Below are 16,282 nucleotides of genomic sequence, written 5' to 3' on the forward strand. Positions count from 1 at the left end.
GTACCATTCCTTACCTTCCCCCAGAAGCTCAACGTCTGAAGAGCCCTGGTCCTGTGTTAGGTGGACTACTGCAACATTCTCTTCCTTAACCTCCCCATGTATTGTCTATGCCCCCTTCAGCTAATCTAGAATAGGGTTGCAAGACTTATCCTTGGCCTCAATCCCATGGATTGTATCGCTGCAGCCTTAAAATGTGTACATTGGATTGTGCTAATTGCAATGACCACAAGATGTCCAACTTTGTTTGCATACATACTTCCCTGCTAGAGCTCTCTGCTGCTGTAACTCCAATACTCTGCCTATCAAACGTTGTTTTAAACTGAGAGCATGAGGCATGTCTGTCTTTGGCCAAGCTTGTCTTTGGAACAGCCTTCCTGCTCCTCTTATACTTGAGCTGTACTTCCTTAAATTCCGGAAACTTCTGAAAACTCTACTTTTGTGTTCCTGTTTTACTTAATCCCTTCCATGCCAAGTAATATCAATGCCACAGACTGGTGGCCTGGTCCCTCCTGAACCTCAGGGGTTCCAGATCCTATATCTAGTCGGCACCATTACACCCAACCCCCACCCCTTCCGGGTCTACTGTCTGGTGATTGTGTACCACACCCTTGGGACGTCTCTGCCCCAGCAGGTAGCTAGTGGCCTCCCAATTTGGCATATATTGCCACTTTCCGTCTGGGCTTGTATGGACACTTGGTAATCCCTATTCCTCTTTCCATTCATGTACAGTTTTTTTACCAAACAATGCATATGTGCATTTATAGCAGCAGTGTGTACAAGGAAAGCAAGTGAAATGCATATGCAAAATTTTGGTAGCACTATTCTAAGTGGCAGTTGGTGTGTGGAAGTTTAATATGTTGATAGAGTTATATGTAGAGTTTTTTAACTGAGTGTTGGACATATGTGTGACTGTTTCAAAGCAGGCAATGAGGGAGTGCTACAAACTTAACAGTACAAAGGGTAGACGGGCTGTCTGTGCACGTGCAATCTGGGTTTTTTAATAAAGCATGGCCTAGAGAGGGAACTGCAGCGACTGCAGATAGTCATGGAGGGCCATAGAGTATGGTCTTTATTGTATCCTAGAGAAAAGTATTTGGGACAGAAAATAGTTTTTATGCTTTTTTCTTTTTCTCTAGTATAAGTGTCCATTATTTTCATTAGCATAGTAGAAATGGTAATGGCAATGTTGGAGAATCTTATTGAGTCCAACTACTTTACGGAAAAATGTAAATAGATGGAGTCTACTATCTTATTTTATTTTTACTTTTATTTTTTAAACTGTGAAAGGTGGTTTGTAAAAGAACCTTTTTTTGGTGTTTATTGCATTTCTTTTTTTATTTAGCAGGAGAGGCCAGGAAGTAAGGTTGGGAGGGAAGTAAGGAAAGGGGCAGCAAGTGCAACGATGGAGGGGCAAGTGAACAGAGGAAGATATTGGGTGTGCATTACATATAAGGTAGGGGGCAATGTTTCTCATGCTCCTTAATTACAGTCTCGAAAGCACTTTGAAATTGCCCCCCCCTGCAGAGTGGTGTGTTGCAGTATATACAAAGTACTGTTGTCTTTGAAAGATTATGGCTTCCAAGGTAGCTGGTGGGATTTTGTTCCCCACAGGAGTAGCCTTTGTGGTTGCAGTATTGGTTGAGGAAGATGAAGTAGAAGAAGACAGCCTACTACTTCTTGAGAAAGGAATAGCCATTCTGAGAGCATCCCGGTGGTTGGATTTGGTGTGGCAGTGCATGGAGGTGGTCCCGTAGGAGTACTGCCCAGGTTGTCCGTGACCGAGTACAGCGTTGCATTTCACTTTAGTAGCTGTATCCTTTGGCACACACCCAACAGTGGTAAAGAACTGCCACACCCATGATTTCCTCTAACTCACCTTCTAGGTCCTCTTTGTTTTCTGAATTATTGCGCTTCTTCCATTGTCTAGGCCCTCCAGCTGGTGGTGGCGGTGGTGGCTCCTGGGGAGTAGGAATTTCAATAGCTGATAAAATGTTGAAGATAAATAGCAGTTTTTCTAATATTCTGCCAAGCATGTCCTTTGTCCTAGATTGTTAATGGATAATGAGTAAGAATAGATGTAGGAGCTGTGCACGGTACATTTTCAGCTTTAAACTTCCTAGATCAGTTGAAAATGCAGTTTCAAACTTTTCACGTAGCATGGACCAATTTGCGAAGCGCAGGCCAGTTCAGAAACATGTCATCATTCCACGCACGCACTCTTGGTCACGTGACACTTTCCAGAAACTCTGCAATGACGTCAGACATTCACGAACGTCAGCGAACATAAAAAAGTGAAACATTTACAAAAATGTTATAGACATGTTAAAAATGTTGCTAGGAGGTGGGGAATGGAACAGTTTTAAGTTCAAACTTTTGACATCGCCGAAAGAGCTGCTATATTGGGGGTAAGTATAATATAAGGAACATTTAGTAAATTAAGGGTGCACTGGTAAAAAGATATCAAATGCACTTTAAAACTTTGTTAAAGATATATTATCAAGATTCACAAATACAAATGTATGAATTAAATGAAAAAACGTTGTTAAAGAGACGTTATCGTTACAAGCAAAACCATAAACCCCCAGAAATTCGCCAATTATGGCAAGCTAAGCAAACATAGCTTGCACCACCAGCATGCACTGCTAAGACTAACACCCAGCACATGTAATATGACATCACAAATGTCTCTCTCTCTCTACTTGTGGTGTTCCCCAGGGGTCTATCCTCTCTCCCTGTCTCTTCACCCACTACCTGGCAGCTCTTGCCCACCGCATCGCTACTTTCTGCTCCAATTTTCAGTGTTATGCAGATTACACTCCTCTCTCTTTCAGGCTCCCTTCAGCCACCTCTGCTTCTTCTCATATACCAGACTGTCTGGCCGCAATTCAGGAAATGGTGTGCTGCCAATGATCTCTGACTTAATGCCAGTAAGACTGAGATCCTGCTCATTGGGACAGCCGCCTTCTCCTTTCCTATCTATCTCTCGGGCCGCCCACTCTGGGCCCTCTTCCTGCTCCTTCCTCTGAGGCTGAGAACCTTGGTGTCATCTTAGACTCCACCCTCTGACATCTCTAAGAATTCAAACTATCAGCTACACCCCCTCAGAGGTATTCTTCCTTTTCTCACTTTCCCCCAGGAGCTCAATGTCTCCAGACCTCCAGTTCACTCTAGGCTGGACTATTGCAAAAGCCTCTTTCGAAATCTTCCTGCCTCTACTCTTCCACCTTTACATGTTATGCAGAACATTACTGCAAGACTTGTCCTTGGCATCAAGCCCAGCGATCGTATCTCTACATCTCTGAAATCTCTTCACTGACTCCCCATGGCTGCAAGGATGAATTTCAAGACCCTCTGCATAATCCACAAGGCTTTCTGAGGCCTGGGAACGCTCTACCTCCAACTTTCCATTCCAAAACGTCTTCCTTCTCAAGCTCTCCGCCTAGCCACATCCAACTCTCTTAGGGTCTGACGCTTCTCCAAGCAGAGAGTTGGGGGTAGATCTATCTCCTTGGCTGCGGACTCTCGCTGGAACAGCCTCCCTGCCTCTCTCAAACTTGAGAGCAGAAGCACCTCTGGTTCTGGAAGCAACTGAAGAACTTCCTTTTTACGCTTCTGCTTTTTCTCTTCCTCTCCCCTGCTGATGCACCGGACTGCTCCGTGCACTGGTCACCCTGTGAATTCGGGCCCAGGCACCTGCATGTCCAGTTACCCTCACACTGCCTCCTGGCTCCCCAGCACTTAAGGGTCTGTGTCTGCAACCCTAATGGCCATTCATGCTGCATGTATGCGCCACCCGCTGGCTCCACTTGTGAGTTAACCACACTTATCCCCCTGCAAACCCCCCTGGCACTTCTTCCCTTCCCTCTTAGCCGTACTTGAGGGATCTGAATTACACAAAGGCTGGTAAGATCATTATTTTGTCCTCCCTTGTTTCTCCCTCCTTGTCTTGTCGCGCCTAGAAACACTTGTGTACAGGCGCGTTATAAATGCCACATTATATGATATATCATTAATGACATCACATTAAATTAATGTTGATGAATAGTCCCTTCAAGGGGTTGTGTTTATAACGTTGGTAACAAGATGTTAGGGGTGATTGGGAGACCTATCATGAACTACTTAATGTATTTAAGAATGTACTCTTCTAAACAAAACATTATATTTGAGTGTTGTTAATACAGGAACCTAAATCATACATACACATAGGCAATGGCTGCAGCATGCACCATAGAAGTACAATATTTTTAGTCTGGTAATTTCCAATAGTAAAATAATACATGCTACTTTATCAGAGTTTTCAGTGATATTAAATATGGAATAAATAGTTAACAATTCAAAACTTACCATACACAAGTGTTAGTAGAAAAAATACATATAAAAACCCAGAATGCATACAAGTTAGAGGCATATACAGGGAAACCAAAGTAAGGAAGAAAAAACCAACAGCACCAAAAAATGACAATAACATTACAGTTGATCAACATGTACACAAATGAATTGCGTGTTTGAAGCCTGCTTATTTCCCCATGTATGTGCACTATGAGCTCAGATCAAAATCTAAGCAAAGTACTTTACGAACATATGTGAAGGTTAATGACTAGATATATAGCACATTCTGAATTTTTGATATTGTCAGTAAAAATAAAAACTAACCTACACATGTCAGTGAACAAAACCAAGTGACACAGATGTGTGATGTCATCAGTGACGTCATCAGTGACATTTGCTATGTCATCTTTCATGTTCTGGGTCTTAACAGTGCATGGTGGTGGCATGAGTTATGGTTGCTTAGCTTACCATAACGGGCACATTTCTAGGGGTTTTCGTTTTTACTTGGAACCATAACTTCACTTTAACAAAGTGTTTTTCTTTGATATATATATATATATATATATATACACACATCTCCAAAGAAGAAACACTTCTGTCACCACACAAGGAATGGCACACACAGGAAAATTCTCCAAGAAAATTGGCTCGCATAGAAGGGCCAAACAAATGCAGTTTCTTGAAAAGGTTCCAGTTTTATTTTGACATGCAGTCATTAAAAAGAAAACTAACACGTTACAACACATTTTCGTAGCGCATCCGCTACTTGTTCACGGATATATAGCTTTTCAAGTCCCCTTCAACTGTGCAGCACTAGCTCCTTTCTGGCGGGTGACTTCACCAGTTCAGATAACCACACAGCAGGTTGTGTCAAGTTCTACATCCACCACCTATTGCCATGTATCCCACGCCACGCCAACCCATCTCAAGTCTACACTCACTTCAGGAAACTATCTGCCATTTCCAGTTCTGAAAATGTAATTGACATGATCCGCTAATTCCAGGTACTGAGAGAGCCAGTCTAGGCGATATCTCATATCTAGCCCATCCACACCTGCAACCATGATACGCGCTCCAGATTTGTTGTCATGCACCAAGGTGAGGGGGTCTAAAGAGCATGCAACAGATTTGATTTTGGTTGTTGAACACGACATATGGGGTGGGTTTGGCAAATATTATCCTCGTTTCATTGTGGCTCCATTGATTCTTTTTCTGCTTTAGTTGCCAATTATACCCTAATGTAGAAGGTCTGTAACCTGCTGCTCGCAAGAGGTTTTGCACTGTGACCCCAATACTCCCTCAGCATTCAATATGCTTACTAGGGCTAATTGGAGTTGACGTACAACACATATGGCGGGCCGAAGGTTGCAGTCTTCTGGTAAACTGATTACCTGTAATGATGTTCATTTGTATACCGGGAAGTTTTCTTCCTCCGATCTGCTCCATGAATGCGGATTTCACATTACGATCCAAAATCACCCTGCCTCTTGCGAAATGAACACCAGCATCGGCCTTGCTTGATGGATCTCAAAGATCAGATTCCCTCTTTAGGGAACTTTACCATCCTATATTTTACACTCCTGGTTTCGTAATAAACCTTGCTACATTCTTTTTTAATGCCATAGTGAGAAATATCAGGACTTCTCACCAGAAGTGAACTCTCATGCATTTCTGTAACCTAATAAAAGAAAATCTTGTCATTTATGATGGACACTAACCTGTGTGTTCTGCTCCTGCAACAGCAACCAACTGTTCTTGCCCCTTGCACAAACGACTGGGACTTCCACTTTGGATACCTCGAAATGTACTCTGGGGAGCAAGGCCGTGATGTTCAGTTGTACGGGTACCAATTTTCTGTTAAGTATTTTTCTTACTCAACAACTCCAGCTCTTCAGAATTCCTCAAACTTGACAGTCCCAGACCTACAGGTTTGAAGGAAAGAAAAAAATAAAATGAGAGGAAGGCCACACATATTGATCCTGGAACAAGCAATGCAAAGAAGCAATATGAAGTAGTAATGTCAACGAGCAGGTCTAACACCTGGGACTGGAAGGAGGTTGCAGTGAAACCTCGAGATGGAGACTCAACCATTCATAAAAAGTCGGCCTTCAAGGCTTCTGTAGTATGCAACACGAAGCAGGTGCTGCACGCATTGGAGGCATCAGGCTGGGACATGAGACCAGCATCTGTAGGCATTCAGAGGATCTATTGTCTACTGAGTTATCCAAAACTGGACATACAACCAAACATCAAGTATACAGTTGAGCACATTCTGTATACAAGAGTCTCACACAACTCGGATTGGAAAACTGTGCAGCACAGAAGGGCTCATGCTCGAACAAGCTCTAAAATCTGGACTAAGATTCCCATCACTGCCCAACAGAGAAGTCTTTATGGGAGGGCAAAAAGGGGCACATGACCCGGGCCCCCACCTTGATGGGACCCCCAAATGGCTGCCTGATTGAAATCAGTCAGTGCCCATTTGTTTGACAAACCTAAAATAACACATACCATGTTTTATGGTGTGTTTCTGAGGTGCCGAAACCTGCAGCCAGGCTGCTGCTGACCAGTGCGTTTTGCTCGGATCAATTAATCCTATAAAGCTTTTGCCTACCCAGTTTGTCCAGTCATGATAGCACAACTGCTCTAGTATTCTCGCCCTTCTGTGGGTTATATATAGATCATGTGCCATACTGAAAGTTGAAATCCATGTTGATAAATTTGAACGATATGATTACTCAGAAGATAGCTCAGTTTGTTAGGTACTGGTTACAGAGATTTTTGGGGGCGGTGACCAGGGATTTTTTAATCCATTAATTTCTTTGGTTTAGAGGGGGGCCCCAAAGGAATCTGTGCCCCGGGTGCCTGAGAGTAGAGAATTGCAGTAGTCCAATGAAGGCCATGGCCAGGGTAAGGCAATTGTCTGCGGACATGAATTTCCTGCTTAGGTGAATGGGATTGGTAGAGTAAAACAAGGGGGAGTTCTGGGAGTCCTACCGGCACAATACAGCCCATTGACCTGTTCTTGGGTGGAAGGCCCCGGGAGAGACTCACCAAGCCTTCAGCTCACTGTCCATTTCACAGGGGAGAAATATCCCTGCATATCAATCTTTGTCCGGCCCAGGCTCAGTCCAGCCCTGAAATCCCCTGGTAACTTAGGGTCAAACCCAATGTTACCTAATATACAAAACAAGGGACTCACAAAACCCCCTTTGTTTTGCCTATTAAGTACCTTTGGGTTTCACCCTAAGTTACCAGGGGAATACAGACGTGGACCCCTTGCACACTGTTCTTAGAGAGGCATAACTGCACCTCACTGATGAGGCCCGACTAGGCCAAAACGCATGTCTGTGGTTTCTGTTGGTACTCCTGTTCAGAAGAGAATTGCCTAGCATTTCAGTGCTGGACTACCCTTGGGCAGGACAAAGACTGCTATGCGGGGATAGGTCTCCTCTCTGAAAGGGACGGTGAACTAAAGACTTGGTTGAGACTCTCCCAGGGGGTCATCCACACAAGAAAATGTACACCAGCATCTTGAGGACAAGACTATCACAGACCCTAGGGAGCTTGCAAAGGATGCCAACAGGTTTGCATGCATTTAAGTCCAGAAAAGGGCTAAGGCTAGCACACCCAACCGGAATATAAATCTTCAGACAAAAAAGTAAAGGTCCAACCCACACCTCTTCAAATTCAGGTCCTCAAAAGTATGAAGGGAAATCCCAAAAACATTAGTTCAGCTGTACACACTGGAAAGAAGAGTGCAGTCATCCCTCACACTGGGACACCTGGGTTCTAACCACCCAAAGGTTGTTTCATGTTTAGCAAGCTTGGCCACAGTAAAGGGGATCCTGCTTGCAAGGGCTTACTCAAGCAAGCCATATTGAATGTTGGACTCATGGAAGAGACCATAATTAGTAATTAGAGGAGGACTTCCCACTATCCCAAGGTGTGGCAGAGTGTGGCTTGGTTACACTGATTGGGAAATCATGTGGACCCTGGCTGAAGGTACAGTCTGCCTTACAGCTTCTGCCAGTGAAGGAAGGCCAGGATTTCCAAGAGGGAAGCAAGATCCCCCCCCTAAAAATCTCCCAGGGAACAGGGGAGATACCGAAATAAGAGGACCCATCCAGCAGCTCCAGAACCGGTACCCAGCCAGCGCACACCGTGCCCTGCTAGGTTCTGCCAGCAAGCTTCCTAGGTGGGAAGTGCCAGAGAGTCTCTGAACAAAGGACAAGGCTGTTGCCTGCAAACACTCTCCTCAGCATCCTTAAAGGATGACAAGAACAGCGAAGAAGCTAGGAAGAGTGCACCGACAAGCATCAACCAGTGTCCATCTTTTAAGGACATTTTTGAGGCAGTCGAACCCTCGAACCACGACCCACTGCACCACCGACTGTTTTCACGCTGCAGTCAACAAAGCCATGCGAGACACCTACCAGCGTTCCAGGTCCTCCAACCATCACAGAGGCAGTGATTCTTTACCCCAAGCCACTGTGTAGGCCAGCCTGCAGCCATCCATCTAGCCTCGCTTGCTGAACTGCCTGCCGTCTGTTATCCACAGCGGTCTCTCATCTTGAACTCCATCGAAGGAGCTGCAAGAGTCCTGGAACCGACTCGACCCTGTCGAGTATCAACAAAAATCACAAGCACTAGGTAACATTGTGGTTCTGTCCCCCTGATACTTTTCAGAAAGGCCTCTAGTGACATTTACGACCCATTGCTCTCTTGGTGCTGGAACCAAATAACCTTTAACAGTTATCACTGATTGGTTTCCAAATTATCCTTCTGTCAATATCCAGAGTGCATCCCTTTCCTTCATGAAATTGTCTCTCCTCTGTGTTCTTTTACAGATTGAGTTGCATTTAGTAGTGTGCTAGAACTGTCTGTTGTAATAATAATGAATTAGATATTTGTATACAACCTTGACTGGATAGTACTTTTTACATCATGGTGTAATAATTGTATTTTCACTGTTGCAACTAACGATCCACAAACTTGTGGAGATGAGCCTGCCGTTCCATCCACTTTACCAACATTGGACAAGGAAGTTTATGATTTACTCGTGTTTCCAATCTGTTCGGATCCCTTCTAGTGTACTAGAGGTGAGGGGCTGATTGATGGTTTAGAACCAGTATTCATCCCTGGAACACTGGTGTGCTGGAAGTTGATTCGTCACACTGCCCCGCACTGTCTTCCCCCTTGAGAAGACTAAAGTGTTTCCAGACCTATGACGAGGTGGGCACTGTCTGTGCTAAGGGTTATAGTGAGCTGGTATACTGTTTTGGGTTCAAAGTGAAATGGCTCTATTCAAAAGATCTAACCTAGTAATAGCATACAAATAATTGTCCTGAAAAAAAGCGAACAGTAATTATTATTTACATAGTGGGAACTACGTAGAACACCCCTTTTCCCTCTGTCACAATCAAGTAGTGCATGCTTCATGGAAAAACACTTATAAATCTCTATTTTCCACCATGCAATGCCTGTTAGGCAGAATTATATGCAGTACCCTTTGGGATCACCACACACAATTAAGACTACAAGTGACAGTACAAATTCACCTTTGGTACAAGTCTGCACTATACAGTAAAGTGGTAGAGATGGCTGGGCAGCCAGACTTATCTCAAGAGTAAGTGAGCAGTATCAATAGTTACACAAAGGACAGCAATTACTATGATTCAAACAAACACTGACTCAAGGTTTCTGAGTAAAAGAATATACATTTATTTACACATCAGTTGTAAAACGTTTCACTAAAGTAAAGCAGTTGAAAAATGTATACACTACACCACACCCAATAGATTCTGGACAAGTTAGGCTCAAAATGAAGTGTGAGCAAAATGGCACTCCAGTAATTTAAAGGGAGGGAAAGACAAAGTTAGACAAGAATTGAGCAGCACCAACAAGTAAGTAAGCGGGGCAATCTAGAAAAAAGAACTACAGTGAGGAAATCAAATTAAAGGGCTCTGGCCCAAAGTCAATTGACCAAAGTCTTTGCTCAAGATCACAAAGTTCAGGGTAGTTTGCGGTTAAGTCTTTGCCAAGAGTTCAGGGCGAAGTTGGTCAGACGAAAAGTTAGATTAAAGAATGAAGAAGGACAAGCCCTCGGATTGGCAAAAGGTTTTACACACCTTCACCGCAGCTGTATGAAATGAACAACCGGATTTGAACAGTACCTTAAATGGAGAAGATGGCTGTAGCTAAGGTGGACGTTCCTGGCAGGCTCTGCAAGCTCATGGTTCCTGAAGCGACTGTCTGACTGGCACGAAGTAGGAAGACTGGAGGGTCCTGCACTGCCCAGGGAAGAAACCAGCAGCAGAGAAAAGCAACAAATAAAGGGTGCGTTCTTTAAAACGCAAGCAGGGTCCGTTCCACCTGGCTATCTGATTCACTGTAGCACTGTACAGCAAATTCGACCAGAGAAGGGAGACCTGGCGAGCAGTTTGGTGAACTGGTTGTTCCCACCAGCTCAAGGGGAGAAGATTCCTTGAAGATCTTCCCTGTCTTTGGAGTATGAAGACTCGGACCTGCAGCAGGGCTTCACCGGGTGGTTCAGTCGTCGTAGGGTCCTCTTCTGTCAGCGCCTCTTCGGTTCTTTCATTCCAGTGGCAACTCTGCCTTTCCAATCCCAGAGACCTGCTTTTTATGCAGTTTTCCCCCATTCACACAGCCTGGCTGTCAATCACACAGCAGGGTGGCTGTCCCGGTGGGACAGTCACCACAGCCAATCATTTCAGAGTGCAACATGGGTCTCTAAGGAGACTCTGTGAAGGGAGTCCTAAACACCTCCCTCACATCCTGTCCCCCCCAGACATACAGGTGCCTAAGGAGGGCTTCTGTGCAGAGGCCCGCGAAAGGACGGTGAACAAAGGAACCAAACCTGGTTTGGCCCGCAGAGTAAAACACGAGAAAGACTTTTACAAAAGAAATGGCGACTAAACCCAGCCGGAACCGTATAAAAACGTATATGGTCTAGCAGGTTTAAGTTTGAGGCTACCAAGATAGCCTAAAACAATACCAGGGCTATTTAAGATAACTGCGGTAGGTCAAATAGTTACCACTGCCACCAGCCAAGTCTTAATGAAAAGGGAGCGAAACAATGCTCCAAGAGAAACAGACAAAAAGGGATACGTATTAACCCTTTCCAGAACTCTATTTAAGATAGTTTGTACTGAGTCTGTGAGTTTTTAAAAGAGATTAATAAAGTCAATGGCAACGTTACATGTTCTTGGAGACAGTAGTCCGTCCCAAAAAACTGAGTCGGAGTTGGGAAGCCAAAAAGACAACCCTGTGTTACTGCACTGAAGGTGCTATGTAACACACTGTAAAAAAGATGATGCCTATGGAGTAGGTGAGGCACCACAGTCTATGAACACAAAAAATGTAAAAAACACACAGCAAAACACATGTAAGAGTGGTAAAAAAGGCTCAAACTCTTACCAGGTGAAAAAAATAAATCCTATAAATCCAGCAAATCTGCTGAGGGACTCAGTAGGTAAGGGAAAATAGCCATTCTGGAGAATTCTCCCTAACACTGCCCCATGCAGGTAGTTGAGGTAGCATGTGTGAGCAGCTCAGTGCCACAATGCAAAGGGCAGCTCAGGACATGCAAGCACTTTGCGCCCTTAAGCCTACGGGTCAGTAGTGCGCGGTACAAATGTAATAAAGTAAAGTAATGTGCGGTCCAAAACCCATGATCCAAATTTGCACAGCTCCTTCATACGCCAACAGGAAAAGTGGAAACCATCACTGGCGCAAAAATGAACTGTTTAGGCAAGAGAATCAGCGGGGTGATCCATAGTATAGCTAATGAGTGGGATAATATGTAAAGTTGTGCTATTATGAGAGTTAACATTATGAATTAAACTATCATACTTACACTGTAGATGAATCTGTATGCTATATTAGTACCCTGGGGAGAGCCACTCGCCAATTTGGTAGCCAGGAACGCACCCACATTCCTTCATGGCCAACTGGTGCGCCCCTGCAGCCTGCCATCCTATTTTCCCTGTTGGCTATAAACCCAGCACCCTGATTTCTCCCCTCCCTCCAGCCCCCAAATATATCTCTGCCCCACTAACTGGTCTCCAGTCACCTCCTCTTCACTCATTCCTCAGCCACATGTGCACGAAATTGAATAGAATCAATGACCCTTTTTTATTTTCCTGCCTGCTATTTTACGTGTGTAGGTGTATTAATGGGTATTTGACACAGAATGCATCAACCGATTCCCAAAATTGTGTTATTTTTATATAGTGCCCCCAGACTTTATATAGAGCCCTGTGTGGGGAGATCCAGGGAACCAATACCTATTAACCACTTATTTGGGGGTGGACAGGACCGGCAGCTGCCTTAAGCCTGTGCTATGGCATTAGGCTCAGGGAGGCTCTGCTAGAAAATGTTTGCACGACCCTTTGCTGAGGGCTTTGTAACCATCTAACCCGACGGTAGCACAGTGTTTCACCCAAAAGGAAAGACCAGACTCTAATGGTTGCTGTAGCAGAGCAGTCCAGTTATCCCCATTCATAAAATCCAAAGGGTAAGCTACGCTGGCATGCCTAATTATGTACATTTATGACAAGGCCACACATCTTGGATATGAAAATACATACTCCGGTTAAACATAACAGTGAAGCTCATAGTAGTTCTAAAAAGAGTAATAATCAGTTAGGACCCAATCCAAGCTTTACCCTAAAATGCAAGCTTAATACCTGGTGCCAGACACTATAAATATAGACTCATGGTTCGGAAGAGCAGGACACCCTAGTCAATTGAACATACATTAGTATCATCTTATTACAGGCCCAAGATGCTACAGTACTTAGGCATAGGATTTCTCTTAGACTCTAGGATAAATCAGTATCAATAAAATACAATTGCACTAACACAATTGTATAGCTCCTAGAGAGGGCATCCGTGGGTACACAATATTTAACAAAGCCAGGAGTGCTGCCACAGCGAATATACACACTTCAGGAATGGTCATATTACACTCCAAGGAAGGAAAACACATGGAGCAAGGACTGATACAAAAACTCAAAAAGCAGGCGTATAATACACAGATTCGAGGTAGTAGCTGAACATCAAAGTCTTGGTGGATCAAGAAAAAACATCCCTGTTCAGGTACAACGGGGCAAAATGTGTAGGCAGACCCACTATTATCGTGAAAATCCAGGTAAATCTCTGCTCTGCTCCATCTGTGCAGAGAAGTCCTCAAAGTATCTTGAGGCGCACCAAAGACCCTAAAGAACAGTTCTACTCCCAGGTTCTAGACAGCTTCACAAGAAAGGAAGAAAGCACAACAGGGCTCAGGCGAAATGTGGCTGAATGGGACCCCCACACCTCAGAGAGTAAGTATCATGAATAACCTAGCAGCCCGGATATAGCTACTCACACTTGCATTCCCAATACCTTGGCTCGGGAATGGCTAATAACCCAGTGAGTCAGGTTGATTTGCAGGACCTGGTCACCAGCCCCAATGATGCCACTGACACAAAAGAAGAACAATCAGCCTTCAGAGGAGTATGCCCCCACCAGCGAGGGGTGAAAAATATGGCAACGGTGGCTTCCAAGAATGCAGAGGAAGCCAGCCAAGCAGATTCGGGATGGACACGAGGGTGAAGCCAGCCAGCAGGACACGGACTCACAATGAATATGCAGTGAAGATGACCAAGGACAGCCTAAACATACATCAGATGTGGGATAGTAGTGCCCTACAACTCTTCTGGACAGCCGCAGCTTCCTACCCAAGGTGGTAAAATCGAGAAGCAGTGGACAAATGGCCTAGAGACTGCTGCAGCTCAAAGATGGTAGCCCTGCCAATACAGAGGGCCAGGGGTGGATGAGGACAGCCCAGGAATAATGTCCACAATCCAGATATTGACGCTGGAGCACAGCAAAGGACCTCAGGCCCAGACCTGCTCCTAGAAATGAAGAAGCAGCAACGGTGTGGCTATAACCTCTAGCACGCTAACGAAACTGCAGAATCTCAGCAGAAATGAGCCCGGCTAGGGTTTCCCTTAGATACACACATACACTCAGGGGTTGGACTAAGTATTAATAATGAACATTTTATTGTGATTTAGTCCATAATTACACATCATAAAACATATTTTGAACATATAGCACGAGTCATGAGTCTTGAAAGTAAACTAAACGTAAAGTAAAATACACATGCAATACAATACACCTCAATACTTTCCATCATGTTTCATGCTTCATATTTCATATATTTCCCAGTGTGCTCGCCGCAAATAAGGACGGAGCTATCCAGTGGGGGCGGTGGGGTGGGGGGGGATTAGCTTCCTGGGTTGGCGACCTTTTAGGATCCGCTGTGGTATGGAACATAATGTCCTAGGATACACAATGCATGATAATCAAGTAATCATATGGCTTCAAGTCAATTCCAAAAACATCAGGGAAATCATTAAATAAATGTAAGTGGTCAGTACAACACAGGATAGAGAGAGTAGGGCTAGACGGGCAGACATCCATTGCACCACAACCTCCTGTCAGCTGTCCAATGCAATAGACAGGTCATTCAAACTAGGGCAAAGGTCAAAAATACTGAAATCCCTGAAGGGAAAGGAAAGAATTCCATACTGCTAATCAGGCAAGAAAGATTGTACATGCTCCCATACCGTGAATAGTGCTAATTGCACAGGGATGGTATTGGAATTTAGACAGTAGTCCCAGAAAGAATCTGCAATAATTGCTTCATAATTGTGGGTGAATCTACCCAACATACACATATATAAAAGGACCCAGGCTGGCGCATTGGGTTAAGACATGTCTAACCGATTCCAGTTGACCCACTCTACCACAAACACGACAGTCTCTACCTTCCCGCGCTACCCCTCAACGGGGGCCCAGGACAGCCATAAAGATTTTAAGTGATCAGCCCATCAGGTTGGCCACACAAACTGGTACTTTCCCATATGATGTGTAACAGCTGTCTTGGTCTAAACCAGTGCAAACCACTAAATAAATTGCAGGTATGGACTCAAAGTGACCCCATGTGTGCACAATGGCCATTGTAGATGTGCATCAAGGTTTCCATAGAGAAAGATAAGCTGCTAAACCAACATTTTCAAAGCAGGACTTCGAAAAACACAATAGTATCCCAATGGCTATGAAAATGTTACATTGGGCTACTAATGAGTTAAATCAGCTAGAACTCCAAGTGAATTCAAACCTAAATGAAAGCTACCACCAGCCGACTCCCCAAGACCAACCTAAGGTGATCAAATCCGTAGAGTTCAAACTGTGGGTCTTAAAAAGCACCTGCCCGATGAGCCGAGCCACATGGAATAGCACAGGACCATGCCCTTAAAAGGGTTGCAGTGGCACAGACACTTCAGTGACAGAAGGTAGAGACCCTGAAAAGCAAAATGTAGGGCACCCATACATCGAGAGGGTAGAACCCCCTAAAATGGAATTCTACCCTTACGCAGCCTCATGGCCTTCTCTGGGCACTACTAGAAATGAAAATACTTTTACATCAGCAACGCTGGAACACATTGTTGAGACAGCTTCATGATTTTATTTTTTGTAACCTGAAAATATGGCTCGTTAGTTCGCGTCCTTCATTGACGACTTATTGTACAAACCAGATCATCCCTCTATATATTTCCCCCCAAAAAATGTGTGAAATGTTCCATAGTTAGCTCCCCCCACTGCTATCATGATGGACACTTCCCTGCCTTTACATCAGCAGATCGTATGGAAATAATCTTTTCTCACAACTTGCACTGCGTGAAGTTCTTCTGAAACTTAAATGTCTGCTTGGTATTGAAACTTGATTCCAGGGTATAATCGTCCTGTCTCTATGATCATGCTTGCTTAGTATTGACATTTTGTTGGCCTTTTTCACTTACATTTGAAATCCTGCATCTTATGTTTATTTACCTACAATCGCTTTCTGACCCACCCCTGGTTGGGTTTACGATTAATA

At 44.3% G+C, this 16,282-nt stretch overlaps 1 long non-coding RNA gene across 1 annotated transcript in view; it reads right to left on the minus strand.

The window, feature by feature from the left end:
• The window catches only part of LOC138510942 (uncharacterized), a 1,428,892-nt gene that overhangs the window by 959,931 nt on the left and 452,679 nt on the right, over nt 1–16,282 (minus strand). Inside the window, exon 2 of the long non-coding RNA XR_011280485.1 lies at nt 6,048–6,251. This is a non-coding gene — a long non-coding RNA (uncharacterized lncRNA). The remainder of the gene's footprint in view (nt 1–6,047; nt 6,252–16,282) is intronic.

This window comes from Ambystoma mexicanum, chromosome 6p (assembly GCF_040938575.1).
Source record: "Ambystoma mexicanum isolate Mex_15411 chromosome 6p, UKY_AmexF1_1, whole genome shotgun sequence".
Lineage (NCBI taxonomy): Eukaryota > Metazoa > Chordata > Amphibia > Caudata > Ambystomatidae > Ambystoma > Ambystoma mexicanum.